We start from the raw sequence: 15,022 nt of genomic DNA, 5'->3' as shown, positions 1-15,022 counted from the left end.
TTCCGAACGTCATTCCGGACGTCCTCCCAGACGTCCTTCCAGATGTCTGTCCAGATGAAGCCTCGGCAGCGGGGGGCAAGGCAGAGGCAGTTAGGAGTGATCAGGCAGGCATGCAGAGTGGTTAGGGACAATCAGTCAGGCTGAGGAGTGGTTAGGGCTGATGAAGCAGACAGGTAGAGTGGTTAGGGGTGATCTGTCAGGCAGGCAGGCAATTGGTCAATTGGTTAGGAGTCAGCTGTCCCAGATTGCAAGAGGGATGTCTGACTGCCAATTTAGGCCTGATCCACAGTTAGACATCCCCTGTGGGGTACCGAATTGCGAGAGGGTGCAGGCTTGGCTGAGGGTCACTCCTCACCCCCACCCCGGTGCATGAATATTGTGCACAGGGCATCTAGTAAGCAATATAAAATTCTAGGAGGAATTAGGATGCTACAATGTATAAGCAAAGCCAGTCTCATGGTATCCTAGATGAGGACAGGTAGGCAATAGCTGATAGTGCAGAATTGCAGAGGCTTTTTAAAAATAGGAATCTAATGTGCAGTGAACAAGGCAAACTCCAGGCACATCAGGTGAGCACTGTGGCTCATGTGACTTAATGACAAACCTACCTTAACACCATTGGTGGGATGAATTATCTCATTGACCCACCACTCACACTGTTACTAGTCATTACTCTTGGGGTATTGTTCAGTGTAACAGGGCAAGAAATAACTTATTGACTCCTGGAAACTGTGGATGATGGATTTTAAATCCCTGGCTGCATTCATAAGGAACGGAAGCTCACTGTATTGATGGGGGAATTCATTAGCTGCCCACCCTGTAGCATCATATGCTTAAGTCCCGATGCTGTCACTGCTGCTGTTTTATCTTGTTAGTGTTTCCTGGATAGATGGCAGAGGAAACTGTACACCTGTATTAGCTTCAAAGATAGTACCAACAGCCAGACTTGTCATTTTGCAGCCTGAGATGACAACTTTGGAGCCTGCAATCATTTAAAGACACTTAGAGAAGCCCTATTGATGGACCCAGCTAACCTTCATCCAAAAGTCAATTTATACTCAGGATAAGAGGAGATGATTGACAATTAAGTCTCACATTCTATTCTTGATTCCTCAGTTAACCTCTTTTATTTTATTTTATTATTTTTTAAAAATATATTTTATTGATTTTTCCACAGAGAGGAAGAGAGAGGTACAGAGAGTCAGGAACATCGGTGAGAGAGAAACATTGATCAGCTGCCTCCCGCACAGCCCCCACTGGGGATGTGCCCGCAATCAAGGCACATGCGCTTGACCAGAATCAAACCCGGGACCCCCCAGTCCACAGGCCGACGCTCCACCCAACGAGCCAAACCAGCCAGGGCTATTTTATTTTTTTAAAGAAAAATTTATTTGACAAGTTTCACTTAGCGCAATACACCTAAAAGGAAATCACAATACAATTAAAGATTTAAATCAAGGACTCGGAATTTCATACAAACACCAAGACCAGAATCCCAAAGTATTGGTATTGCATCTCAAAATTTCCCCATTAATTAAAAAAAAGCTTAAACTTACATACCTTGGAAGTTATTAAATGGAACTAGAATTAATAAACATGCCAAATATTTCACTTTTAATTGTAGACACAGCTCCTATATTGAGTTTTACAAAAAAGCATGTTTTTCAAGATGCTTCCACAAACAGTGTTCAATATGATGTGGTGTAAGAGCAACATTTAAGGTATTTCAACTTCTTTAACCTAAATATACTTACTGTTTAACTACATCCTACAATAGAACTAACTTGAGAAAAGCTAAAAATTGTTTAACAGTTATAGTTTACTCAAATTAATTGTTACATCCTAGATGAATATTTGTGTTCAAAAATAATGAACCTTTAAGTCTTTAATTCAATCCTGATTTCCACTTAGAGTAAGCATAAATCACAAGTTGGTATTGCAAAAATTGTTACTTTTTTTTTCTTCTTTAAAATAATGTTGACCAAGATTCAATGATAAGGATCAATTACATTCCTCACCCACCACTCATACTAGTTATGCTAGACATCCCTCCCATTCCCTTCACTCCCACAGATGCACAGCATACACTATTGTAGTAGCTGCTGTTCACTGCTCTTTGGCTGCCTATGCAATATTTGATTGCAAATCACTGGAGTTTTCCTGTAAAACTTGCTCATATCCACTCATGCTGTTCTAGCCACCATAGCCACCTCCATAACCACCACTCAGCTGCTGGCTGGTTGGGCCACCATAACTGTACTGGTTTGCATAAGCACCACTGCTTGCTCCTGCTGTAGAATTCAAAGAAAGTTCTACGTATCTGTGTTCATAAGCACCACCACTTGCTCCTGCTGTAGAATTCAAAAAAAGTTCTACATATCTGTGTTGCATATTTGCTTTGTCTTTTGACATAGCTGCCACAGCATCTTCATGAGTTGCAAACTCGATATCTGTTTCACCAGTTCCTCTGCCATCAGGACCAATTTCAATGTGTACTCTCACAGGGTTGAGAGGTGAAAAAAATTATAAATGCCATTCTCAGCAGCTCTGTAAAGTAATCCCCGCATGTGTCCAGTGTCCAGTTGTGCTCTGGAAAGTAGAGACACCATCCCCATATATGTGGTCAGACATTTCTAAAAAACAGTAATTGAGGTCTCCTTGGTCTTGCTCGGCAGACTAAGTGCAGAGTTTTTTGTTTTTTCTTTTCTGGCTTTTTGTTTGTTTGTTTCTTTGTTTGTTTTTCTGACTGAAAAATCCAAAATGGGGCTCAAGGTATATGTTTCATCTATACCAGAGAAAGCAGACTGAGTGGCAAGGCTTTTGTTGAACTTGAATCAGAAGATGAAGTCAAATTGTCCCTGAAAAAAGACAAACTATGGGACGCAGATATGTTAAAGTATTCAGGTCAAACAACATTGAAATGGATTGGGTGTTGAAGCATACTGGTCTAAATAGTCCTGACACGACCAATGATGACTTTGTACGGCTTAGAAGACTCCCCTTTGGATGTAGCAAGGAAGAAATTGTTCAGTTCTTCACAGGGTTGGAAATCATGCCAAATGAGATAACATTGCCGGTGGACTTCCAGGGGAGGAGTACGGGGGAGGCCTTCGTGCAGTTTGCTTCACAGAAAATAGCTGAAAAGGCTCTAAAGAAACACAAGGAAAGAATAGGCACAGGTATATTGAAATTTTTAAGAGCAGTCAAGCAGAAGTCAGAACACACGATGGCCCACCACGAAAGCTTATGGCCATGCAGCAGCCAGGTCTCCATGACAGACCTGGGGCTGGTGGAGGGTATAAAAGCATTGGCAGGGGAGCTGGCTTTGAAAGGATGAGGGGTGGAATTTATGGTGGAGTTTATGGAGGCTACGATGATTATAATGACTAAAATGATGGCTATGGTTTTGGGTCAGATAGATTTGGTAGAGACCTCAGTTAACCTCTTTTAATTCAGTTTATTTTTTTTACCCTGTTTTCTATAAAATGGCAGGTAATTTAATGGCACAGATGATTATTTCCTACAGTTAGGTTGGACTGTATCTTTAGAGACCATTACATTGCTACCATTATTATCACTTCCCACTAATACTAATAGACAAAGTACAGGTATGAGATACTGCATGAGAACTTTGTTTACATTACCTTATTATGAGCTCACAACAACTCAGTATTGTGAGTCGCTCTTAATATCCTCACTTAGTAAACGAGGCAACTAATATTTAATGAGACTGAAGAATTTCCCCAAGATAGCACTTCTAATAAACTGCTGAGCAGGCCTTCAACTTTGGTTCTGACTTTTAATTACTTTCATACTCCTAATGTAGGTATTAGAGTAGAAAGTGTAGTGGTGATCATTTTAATTCAACACATATTTATGAAACAGTAATCTATTTGGATGTGTTAAGAAGTTTCATATAAAGGAAGAGAATCCAAATTGTACCTGAGACTTAGTTTTAAGGCAGCATCAGTTATGTACCAAGGAAGGTAAGAATATTATTGTTTGTAGAGATTAGAGAAATGTTCATAGACAGGGTTGGTTAGATTTAGACTCTGTAACTGGAAGAAAGAATATGCCAGGTGAAGTTATCAGCTTGAGGATAACCTCAAAGGAAGAAACCACAGGCTGTGTTCTCAATTTGGTGATGTGTTCTCTTTGACCAGAATAAATGGCTTGATGGAAAAGGCAGGTAGTATGGAATAGGAGAAAGAGCATATGTTTTAGAACCAAGTGGTCTGTGATTCAAAATCTAGCTCTTCCCCCAACCAGCTCCATAACCTTGGATGCATTATCTGACTGCTCTGTAAATTGGACATCGTGATAATAATGCAACCTTGCAAGTCTGTGTGAAGAATGATGCATGTGAAAATGCTTAATGAGTATCTGGTTCACAGTAGATGCAAAACTAATGATAGTTATGATTTTAGGTTTGTTTATTTTATTTCTTCTCAGGTACTTTTAGCCTGTAGAGAGGACTTGAACACCAAACTGATAGATTTCTTCTGAAAGCCACCGGATATTGAAAGGTTTTGAGCAGAAGATGAAATGCCCAAAGCTTGATTTTTAGGAAGAGTATTTTGGGTATGTTGAAATGTTTTTCACCGGGTTCAAGGAAAATAGATAACAGGATAGGGTGTAAGTGGTCCAGGTAAAACCAAAAAACACATTTTAAGGACTTATTAAAGGATGATGATAATAGGAAGCTAAAGAAGATGAAACAAAAGGACATTTCAGAGACAGAATCAATAGGTGTTGGTTGCCAGCTGACTGAATGGATAAGTAGAGAAGTAAGGAATGCCTAGAATGAGAAGGTTATGATTTCATTATCAGCAACAATAAAATCGAGACATATTTTTAAAAAATGTATTTTAGGATAAGGTGAGAGTTTTACTTTGGTGATGCAAAATATAAGGCATCCAGGAGTCAATATGTAGAGATTTCCAATTGGAGATGTGCAGTGAACTCGATGAGAGATACAGGATAGACATAGGAATTTGAAATTTTTCAGCCTGTCAATACAGTAGAAGCTCTGAGGATTGCTAAGATCTCCAGGGAGATAAGTGAGTAGGAATTTGGGATATATATATATATATATATATATATATATATATATATATGCTTTACAAAATGATAAAGGAAAAGGAAGAAAGTTCAAAAGAAAAGGTTAGAGGGTCAGGGAACCCTACATAGTAAAGTTCTACAGAATCAAAGGGATTAAGAGAGGTTTTCAGATACAAGTAGTTCCAGAGATTTTTACCCCCTTATGTCTTTTAGCCATACCTCTTTTATCTGAAATGAGTTTATTGGGATGTGTTCTTTGTCTTCACTGGTATTTATTCTAGCTTATAATCTTCTCATCACTCTTTCTGCATTTCTTCCCTTTGTAGTTGGCATGGGCCTTACTAACTCAGAGCCAGAAGACTCAGGGTCTAGTCCTAGCTCTACCACCAACTAGCAGTTATTTTATGTAAATGGTAGAGATATACAAGGTGTCCTCTCCAAAATGTTTACAGAATTTAACAGCTAATTGCTCAATTTTGAAAATTAACACTACCAAAGTGTATGTATGCATTTTTGGGGGGGCACCCTATAGATAATACGCTGCCAACTTCAGAGTATTATGGTGAAGATTAGATGAGAAAATGTACATGAATGAGCCTTGTTACCATTGGGAGACCTACAAAGTTAAGATGAGTCCGTTCATAATAATACAGGTATGCCTACCACCCAGCAAAGCTTTTGATGCCTAGGTGATTGTGGTTGGAGACCTAGAAATGAGGGCCTAAGGGATGCTAAAGTGATTGTAGTTTTCAACAGGAGGGTTAGCAGCCAAGTAAATGGCAGACCAGAGACAAAATGTGGATGGCTCAGTTACCAGATCCCATTAACTGCTATGGTCCTTAAATGATGTTTTTATCTGGTGTATGTCCTCAGAGACTGCACATCACTCCTTGGAGTGTCACTTTGGGTGAAGCAGCTTGTATTTCTGTTCCTTTTTTAAAAATGACTGTGGCCATTCCTATTGTTTCATTTTGTAATTGTGCAAGGTTCCTTCATAACCTCCGTCTATATTTCATAGATAGCAGATTGATAGACACATCCACATAGCACTAATGGAAATAAATAAATAAACATGGACCCAATGAGAAACGTCCTCCCTGGGAGATAGACCACATTATTTCGGGTTATTTTGGGTATACTTTTCAAGCCTTCTTACAGTGTCATGTCTATATAGTGACCTAGACCTTCTTCCCCCAAACCTAATTATTATAAGATCACCCCAGTGGGTGACAGTATCAGTACAAATTAAATGTTCCCTTCTCTTAACTGAATGCTACAGGAAACAGAATGGAAGCACATGCTTCACTTTGATTATCACCCATACACTGCAAAACAGAGTGTGCACTTCCTCCTTCAAGCTGTGTGTGTGTGTGTGTGTGTGTGTGTGTGTGTGTGTGTTAAACACATGCAGACATGGGGCTGAAATGCAGACATGGTATGTCAGCTCTGCGGAAAACCATAGGAGTCTTTTTCTCTTCTCTAAATCTCCATCTTTTATTTGAGCAATGTCTTTACAGAGATTCAAAGAACATTATCTTGCAATGATTCTCCAAAGAGCAATTGAATGGTGTCATTCAAAATTGCATATGCAACATATCATAACAGATCCCCTTTAGGAACTGGGAACTTACCCTGAGTTCTCCCCTTATAAGTTACTATAATTTTTGATAAAGAGAACAGAACTCTCACTTTATATATTCAACATGAAAGAATGTAGATGGAACAATAAGGTTTCCCCTGCATTTCCACAAATCTCTTCTTTGTTAAAAGTGAGTGTTCGGTTTGAATAGTACATTAACAAAAGAGTTCCCTATGATATGAACCCAAATCCTAGCAGGAGTGCCAAATTTCTCTTTGAGGCATGCAGACTGAGCTCTCAGGTGCCTCTTGAAGAGAGCAACCAGTATTGCAGAATAGCGAGACTTCGTGCCGGATTCTGTATATTTGGTTGCACCTGACATGAGGTGGACAGAGCACTGGGATATTTCTCTGCTGTCGAGAACAGATTAAAGGATTCACCTGGAATAGTGAATGCCACACAGTAGGAAGTGTGTGTGTGTGTGTGTGTGTGTGTGTGTGTGTGTGTGTGTGTGTTTAAAAGGCCTAAGCAGAGCAACACTGTTCTATGAACTCAAACTCTACTGCTAACCCACCAAAGCCATCTTGTCAACTTTGACCTAAAACTGCTACAGTAGATTTTAAAAACTTAGCCGCTGCTTTTCACACAGATCCTCTGGAAACACACTATCACTAAGTCGTGTGGATGTCCCCAAGAACTCACCATTCTGTCCACTTCTGTCTTTAGGGTAGTTGAAGATGTGCTTCTCTCTTAAAGGGACTTTCTGCTTTTTCTGATGACTACCAATGAGGCCAGAGCCACTGTGACCTCCTGACTGTTCATAAACCAGGTCTGCACACTAACATTTCCAAGTATATACAGAAAAGCCCTATGGGGACATTAAAATGGAACTATTGCTTGCTCCAGTACCTCCTTCCTTTCTGGATTCATTGGACAAAAGAGCAAAAATAAAGTATTTTCTTCGTTTTCCCCAAAGTTTGTTGATACTGCACAAACAAGCCCACTTTTCCACTTGTTTCAATTATGCCATTCCTGGTTCCTAATCTCAGAGAATGGGGCATCCCTCCTTTTCCACACTGTCAGTGTAAGCAAATTGGAGAATGTGCTCTGCCAGTGTCCCCCGGGCTTCACCTAATGCACAAATATATTTTAAAATTCATATTTTTATATACAAGCTGAGATTTCCAGTTTCTCTCAAAAAGTTGGTAGGTTCAGCTACATTGGGCCAGTGTTCCCATGTGGCATGGGTCAACTGGAGGTCAGTTGGGCAGCAGGTGCCCTTTTATGGACATACCCTCTCCAGTCATCCTCTCCACCCACACTCTCTGTCACATATATCATCCAGTTTCTCCATTCATCTCTCGGCCTGACCCACCCTGAAGATATCTGATTATGTGTCTCCTCTCACACAGAAGGTAAGTTAACAGTTTGGGGATGTAGCTTCACCTATTATATATAAACGTGCCCTCAAACATTTTCAGACACAACTATTTTTAACACTTAGTTTAGAAGAGCTTAGAAGTTGATTTTCACATTACTGTCCTAAGGGTATATGTTTGCCTACTCAGAAGTATTTCGGGCTCACATATTTGTATATTTCATGCATCTAATTTGTTAGATGGCATAACACATTTAATGATATTAACTCAATGGTTGAACTTACTGATGCTCAAACTTTGTATTGAACACAGAATGGTAAGGTATAATTGAAGGTTTTATAATTTCTCTGAGACAACTTGGGTAAGATATGACATTACATAGAATATGCATAAAATAACATGTTTTGCCTGTATTTTAGTTCATAATTGTACAGTATTGGTGTGTCAGAGTTTTCTTGACTATTCTTTTCTCCTCTCAGTAAGAGCCTTCACACACATCTCTGATTACGTAGCCTTATCTTAGGGGCTGCCTTTCAGGGTGTTGCTGAGAGATCCAATTTCTGACAAGAGTGAAAGGTGACACGTTATTGAAGAACACAGTTGTTAATCTCTGTTTCTTATTCAAGGGCTTTGGGCTGTCTGTACCAAAATGTTTCAGATGCCTCCTCTGGGGATTGCTTTGCCTGTTCCATTCCTCAGATAGTCAGGAGTTTCTTTCTCCACCTACTGACAGTTTCACCAAAGCTTTTCTCCCATTGCTTTGGGCCATTGCTTCCAGTCATATCATCTTCTGTGACTATGAATATAATTCTTTCCCTTCAATTATATTGTTACCTCAAAGGTACTTAAAGATTGTGATCTAGTATCCTGGAGTCACTGCTTTGCCCGACTTATAAAATTAGCTCTCTCTACCTCTTCTCATGTTTTATCTTGTAGCCTTTGTAGCACTTTTTTTTTAGCCTATCTTTCTAGCTTCTCTCATATTGCAATATTCTTCCCAAACTAGAGAGGTCAGAGTAGCGCACATCCCAAGTATCTGTGAGTATCTGATTTTAGAGAGGGAAATGAGGGGAGAGGACTACCTCACAATTGAACTAAATATATTTTGTGAGTTAGGAAAATAGACAAAAATAGTAAAGAAAATCTAATAGGGCACACTGTCAAGGTTTCCATATATTTTGTTTGTTTATTTATTGATTTGAGAGAGAGGAAGGGAGAAAGAGAGAAGCATGGATTTGTTGTTCCACTTATTTATGCATTCATTGGTTGATTATTTTTAGCAAGATTTTTATATTGAATTTTTAGAAAGGGGAAGAGAGGAGAAAGGGAGAGAGACATGGATGTGAGAGTGAAACATCCATCGTCTATCTCTGGCATGCCCCCTACTAGGCATTGAGCCAGCAACCTGGACCTGGAATCCAATTGGCAACCTTTTGGTGCATGGGACAACACCCAGCCAACTGGTTGATTCTTTTATATACCCTGACTGGTCATTGAACCTACCACCTTGGTGTATTGGGTCAATGCTCTAACTAATTGAGCTACCTGGACAAGGCCATCTATTTTAACATACTGTTAGACTAATCCTGGAAGCTTAAGGGGAAGTGAAGATTTTTCTGAAAACATTTTGCTTCCATTAGATACCTGCAACTACCCTTTAGAGTAAGATATTCTTTAAAAATACAGGCTTCAAATAAGGTTGTGTAATTAGAAGACCTCCCCTACCCCATAGCACAGAAGTGATTAAGCCAATACTAATATTAATGCTATCATTATAAATAATATTATCCCTGTCTCTGTGGTTTAAAATTAAAAGAAATTATAAGGCATTTAATCTGAGGAAGAAAAAAAAATCAAATTGCAACATGAACCACCTTGGTACTAGCTTTTAGTTCCAGTCCATGCCCAATGGCATTGGAAGAATTTTATCCATGTGGCAAATTGGATACAGCTTCTGGGGTACACTGCAAAGAGCAGAGGCCCCAGTAATCTCTCTGCTGCCATGGTCTCCAAATATTTTTGAATGTCCACACATACTAGAAAAAAATAAACCATACAGCACTTATAAATAAACATATATTTATTTATTATGTAGAGTATACACATGCTAATATGTTGTTTACATTATAAAACACTCAGAAACATCAGAATGAATTTTTAAAAGAGTAGATGTTTCAGCATTTTCCCCATAACCCCAGTGAACCCACCGTGGCACCCCTGAAGAGGTCTACCCCTCCTTTGGAGACCACAGCTCTGGTGCATCACCGCAGAGCCAGAGCGAGCTTCTGTTCCCAGTAAGAAACCCAGGAAGAACAGTTAAGTGCTTGAGGGCATTTAGGAGAATTTGTCCTTCAAATACTCATTTTAGAGTTGAAGATAGGAGCCAGAGACTTACCTAGTTATGGTCACAGATTAGGTTAATGAGAAAGCCTGGGTTAGAAGGCAAGCCCCATAGTTTTCAGACTGTGATGCATAACGAAAAGACCAGTTGTTCTGTTTCAGTTGGAGTTGAGGAAAGGGGGGCTGAGCTCCTGGATGATGGAGAGAGGGGAGTTGCCAGGTTTTTTTAATGGTGAAGTACTATTTGCCTAAGTGACCTCTGTTCTTTCAAGCTCCCTTCTGTTGAGCCCTCTTCGCAGGTTCTCTGTTTTTCTCCAACTTCAAGTTCAAAGCTTCTCATTCAATAGCAACCTCTTTACAAGGGCACAGGGGCTGGAACCGGACTTTCTGTGTTCAAATCCTGACTCTCTTACTTCACAGTGTCACTTCATAGCTCTGTGACTTTAGGCAAGTTACATAACTTCCCTATGCCTCATCTACTGAAATTGAGGATGATAAAGTTTCATATGGGTTGATGTGAGCATTAAATGAGACCATACCTGTAAAGCCCTCAGCACACTGCCTGGCCTATCCTAAGGCTCCTTTAAGTGTTGCTGTTATTACTGTCAACATTTTATTAATAATTCTTCCTGCAAGCACTTTGCTCCATAAAATTGCCCTCATTCTAAACAGGAAAAATCATTTTCCTTCCCAGTTTATAGACACATATGTTGACAATCATGTTTGTACTTATGGCCAGAATCAGTCCTGAATTCCAGGACAGACACCTAGCCTAGAGTCCCATATCAAACTACATTTACTTTTAAGATGAACACAAGGAGTCAAAACCCATTTAGCCGACCAGGAACACAGACACCATCATTTTCATTTTCTTCTCATTCCCCTAAACCCGTGGTTGGCAAACTGCAGCTCACCAGCCATGTGTGCCTCTTTGGCCCCTTGAATGTGGCTTTTCCACAAAATACCACGTGTTGGTGTGCATACAGTGCATTTGAAACTTCGTCGCCCATGCACAGAAGTTGGTTTTTGGCCTGGGCGAGTCTATTTTGAAGAAGTACTGTTGATATTTGGCTCTGTTGACTAATGAGTTTGCCGACCACTGGCCTAAGCCATCTCCTCTCTGTGCACAGGGGCTCCTGTCCAATTCCACCCAGCCTGGGAGATGGCAGCAGGAGGGTTATTGGGGTCTCTGTTCTTCCCTCTGAACACCCAGTGGTGTGTGAGCCTGAGCTACCACCTTGATAGCTGCCTCACATAACTAGCTATCCACCCCTTGCAGTGTTTCTGTTTTCTCCAGCTTTCGGCATCAGGGAGTGTTATGAAATGATAAGGGGCTTGCTCTCTAGTTATGTATTGCTATCCGGTGACAAACAATGAGAGCTGTGACACATGAGAGGGCATGCTAGTGCTGATTATGGGAACTCCGCATCAGAGAGCAGATCATATGACAGGCCTGAGATGCCACCACCCTTCCCCAGGGCTTATTAATGAGGCTTCATACCTGGGAGGACAGGTGATGATGTCTGGGTGATGCGATAATTAGAGATATGTCACTTATCATAAGCCAGGCCCAGCACCTTGGGCTGGCAGCTCTGTTCCATGAAAGAGGCAGGCTCCATGCTCCAGAGAAAAAATGGAACTTGTTGTAGTGGCCTTTCCAAAAGAGGTCATGACAAAATGTCACCAAGGGCATTGGCTGGCCAGTAGTATTGAATAAAGAAAGGAGTTCTCTGAACAAGAGCGCCTGATTGAGAAGTTGGGTTGTGTTGGCCTGTCTACCTGTTGGATTAAATAATATTCTCATAGGTGTGTACACACTTTCCTTTCAGAGGCTTGTCTTCAGGTATAGTGCTGTTTATGCCTCACCTTCCTCCACTCTTGCTTTTCTATCTGCTCATGGCCTTGTGTTCTGGAATGGATAGAGGATATGAATTTCTGAACCCCAGGTAATGTGATTTCTTTGCACCTGAATTGGTGCCAATGGTACATCCATCTAATCATCTACGTCTCAAGCCACACCTCTCTCCTGGCCGGGAAGGAAAATTTATTTGTGGAGTTTTCACAGGTGGGCCAGGTGATTTAGCATCTCTATTGGTATTGAACCACCTATCACAGACCCATGGCTCATTTTACTCAAAGGATTGACCAAGAATAAATATAGAGGACCTCATTTAGAGTTCCCTTTCTCTAAAGCCCTTTTAGGATTTCCTTTTTATTACTCTTCACATAATTAATGTAGCTAATCACAAACATGCACCTTTGCTCCAAGTAAAGTGTATGTGAGAGTTGACCCAGGAGGGAAGAAGATCTTTTACCAGAAGCAATTAGACACACCTTCAAATGTCTCTTAATTTCCGTTTCATGAGAAAGCCCATAGTGAGGTACAAACCCAATTCAGATACTTAATAAGAATCAAAACATCCTTCAAAGGGAGTGGCTATTACCTTATAAAAAGTCTTGCTATTTATAAAGCATCACTGAATGCAAGGGTGTGTAAATGAGAGTGCATTTGTCTCCTTTTTTTTTGTTTTTCCCTGTAATCTCCTCAATGGTCAAAAAAAAAGTAGAAACTACTATCTTCAGTTCCCAGTTGAGGAGCCAAAATTCAAAGAGGTTGAGTTGCCAAAGTTGCTGCCACTTACAAACAGCTGATGCAAGGTTTAAATACAGTATGCCTAGAGCTACAGCCTTGGTTCTTTCTCCTTCCTGGGATTTTCTAAGTAATTCGGGCAGGATAATATTTCTCCTCAGTAAATAGTAAATTCAGGGAGGGAGTATCTTTGGGCAATAAGAATCTTATCCTATTTAAATATTGCTTCTAATAAACTTTTGCCATTTTTATATCATTTTAGGATTATGGATGCCTCTATTTCAGGATTAGAAATTATCTGATAGACATAACCAACTGGCTATTGTAATGACCAAGACCAACTATTACACCTGAACTAGAGAGCCCACATTGGGATGATACCACTTTTTTTTTGCTGCTGTTAAACTGGTTTGGTCAACTCAGGAAGAATATCCAGAATCCTCAGCTCTTGAGTTCCTGTGCCCCCAAGCTCAAAAGAATCCATTAAAATTGCAGTTGCATATTAATGTTGAGTTAATATTAATATTGAGAAAAAGAGTTGGTCAGTTAGAAAAATCACTCTAACATAATTTTATGCATTAGTAAGTCAAGAATTTTTTTTTAATTTTGAATTTGTCAATAGGTCTCTGTTCTCTAATGCTGTCCTCTTTTCTAAGTGATTTTGCAAGATATTCATTTTTAATACTAATGTATATTTTTTCTGGGATATACTTACCAATGAAACTTTCAAAGAATCAATACTGTTACATAGTGAATTATGTAAAGTCTCAGAATATTATATCTGGCTTCATGTGGCTAGGTACTCTGGACACATTTTTATTAATCATACGTGGAAAGTACTATGACATAGTAAATTCTATCAGGCTTCACTGAATAATATCATGTGTTTCTTCACAAAGAGCACACTTTCCATTTTGGAGATTTGTTGGCTAATAAGTGCTTAAGGTCTTAAATGGTGCCAAGTGAAGAAATGCCAAAAAACATTCACAACATGAACACCAAAGGACTTTTCTCCATGAGTGAAATGCCAGTGTGGGACAGCTCAGTGTGATGGTAAACTTGACCAATGGTGAGTGCCAGCAGATGAGGAGTGGACATTAATTCAGGTGGTGACACAGAGGTTGGCATTGTGAGGATTTTTAAATTCCAGAACTAAATGGATGATCCACTGGGAGGCAATGTCCAGACAGATCAATACTGCACAAAAAGATAATTGCTTTTCTTGGTGAATCCTAAGAAAGGGCTGGGGCTTTAGGGAAATTGAGAGAGATTTCTTTTTTTCTTCCACAAAAAGGTAATTAATGAGCACAACAAACAATGCAGGGCAAGAGAATAGAATCTGAAAGCTTGAAAGCTATACATTCCTAATGGATTTAGAGAGTTACAGGAGGACTTTATCCCAGAACAACACCTACTGAAGTAGACAGAGCTGTTGTGGTGACAATGTCTCCTTGAGAGATGCATGCTGAAATCTTCTATTTGGCAAGCATCCAAAAACATTTTGTGCAAATGAAGTATGCCTCCTAGTATAGCTGTGTAGATAGAAAAGGATAAAATATTTTTTTTAAAAAAAGCAGTGCTTGAAGTTGTCCTAAAGTTAGTTTACAAAATGAAGCCTGAAGTACATTCCATTATGGAATGAATGAGTGTGGATTATACTCGAACTGTGGTCTAACATGCTCTCTCGGGCTGTAAAATACAGATATGCCATCTATGAATGATATATTGGAAGATAATTTAGGATGTAAACTCAGAGCCTCTTCATTACTTGAAATCTGCAATGGAATTTGGTTAGACAGGAGTATATCTTTACTAACCTTGACATTATAAGGTGAGTGTTAGCATTGTGTTTGAACAAAAATTTTTACAAGTCCTATAGTAATTAAAAAAGAAAATTTCTGGTTTACATTGAATGGTAAAAGCTAGTCATACCAGGGACAATGTCTAAGTGGCATAATTGTTTATTTTTTTATCAAGTTCTTTCTACTATACCAAACTCCTTAAAGACTGAATCCTAAACCTGTCCATTCTTATACACATAGTAGGTGCTTAATAAATATTTTTGAACAAATG

General features: G+C 39.5%; 1 protein-coding gene and 2 pseudogenes across 12 annotated transcripts in view; 2 read left to right on the top strand and 1 right to left on the bottom strand.

Moving 5' to 3' along the window:
• NRXN3 (neurexin 3) overlaps positions 1–15,022 on the top strand; it is a gene marked incomplete at its 5' end in the record, with an annotated part of 1,486,708 nt that overhangs the window by 1,123,599 nt on the left and 348,087 nt on the right. The window lies entirely within an intron of this gene.
• LOC308513640 (heterogeneous nuclear ribonucleoprotein H2-like) lies at positions 2,125–2,631 on the bottom strand (annotated as a pseudogene). The gene has a single exon. The product of its transcript is annotated as a heterogeneous nuclear ribonucleoprotein H2-like (transcript).
• LOC308526647 (heterogeneous nuclear ribonucleoprotein H-like) lies at positions 2,757–3,441 on the top strand (annotated as a pseudogene). The gene has a single exon. The product of its transcript is annotated as a heterogeneous nuclear ribonucleoprotein H-like (transcript).

The sequence above is a fragment of the Myotis nattereri genome (assembly GCF_964212035.1).
Source record: "Myotis nattereri genome assembly, chromosome: 1".
Classification (NCBI taxonomy): Eukaryota; Metazoa; Chordata; class Mammalia; order Chiroptera; family Vespertilionidae; genus Myotis; species Myotis nattereri.
This window is presented reverse-complemented; position numbering and strand designations above follow the sequence as displayed.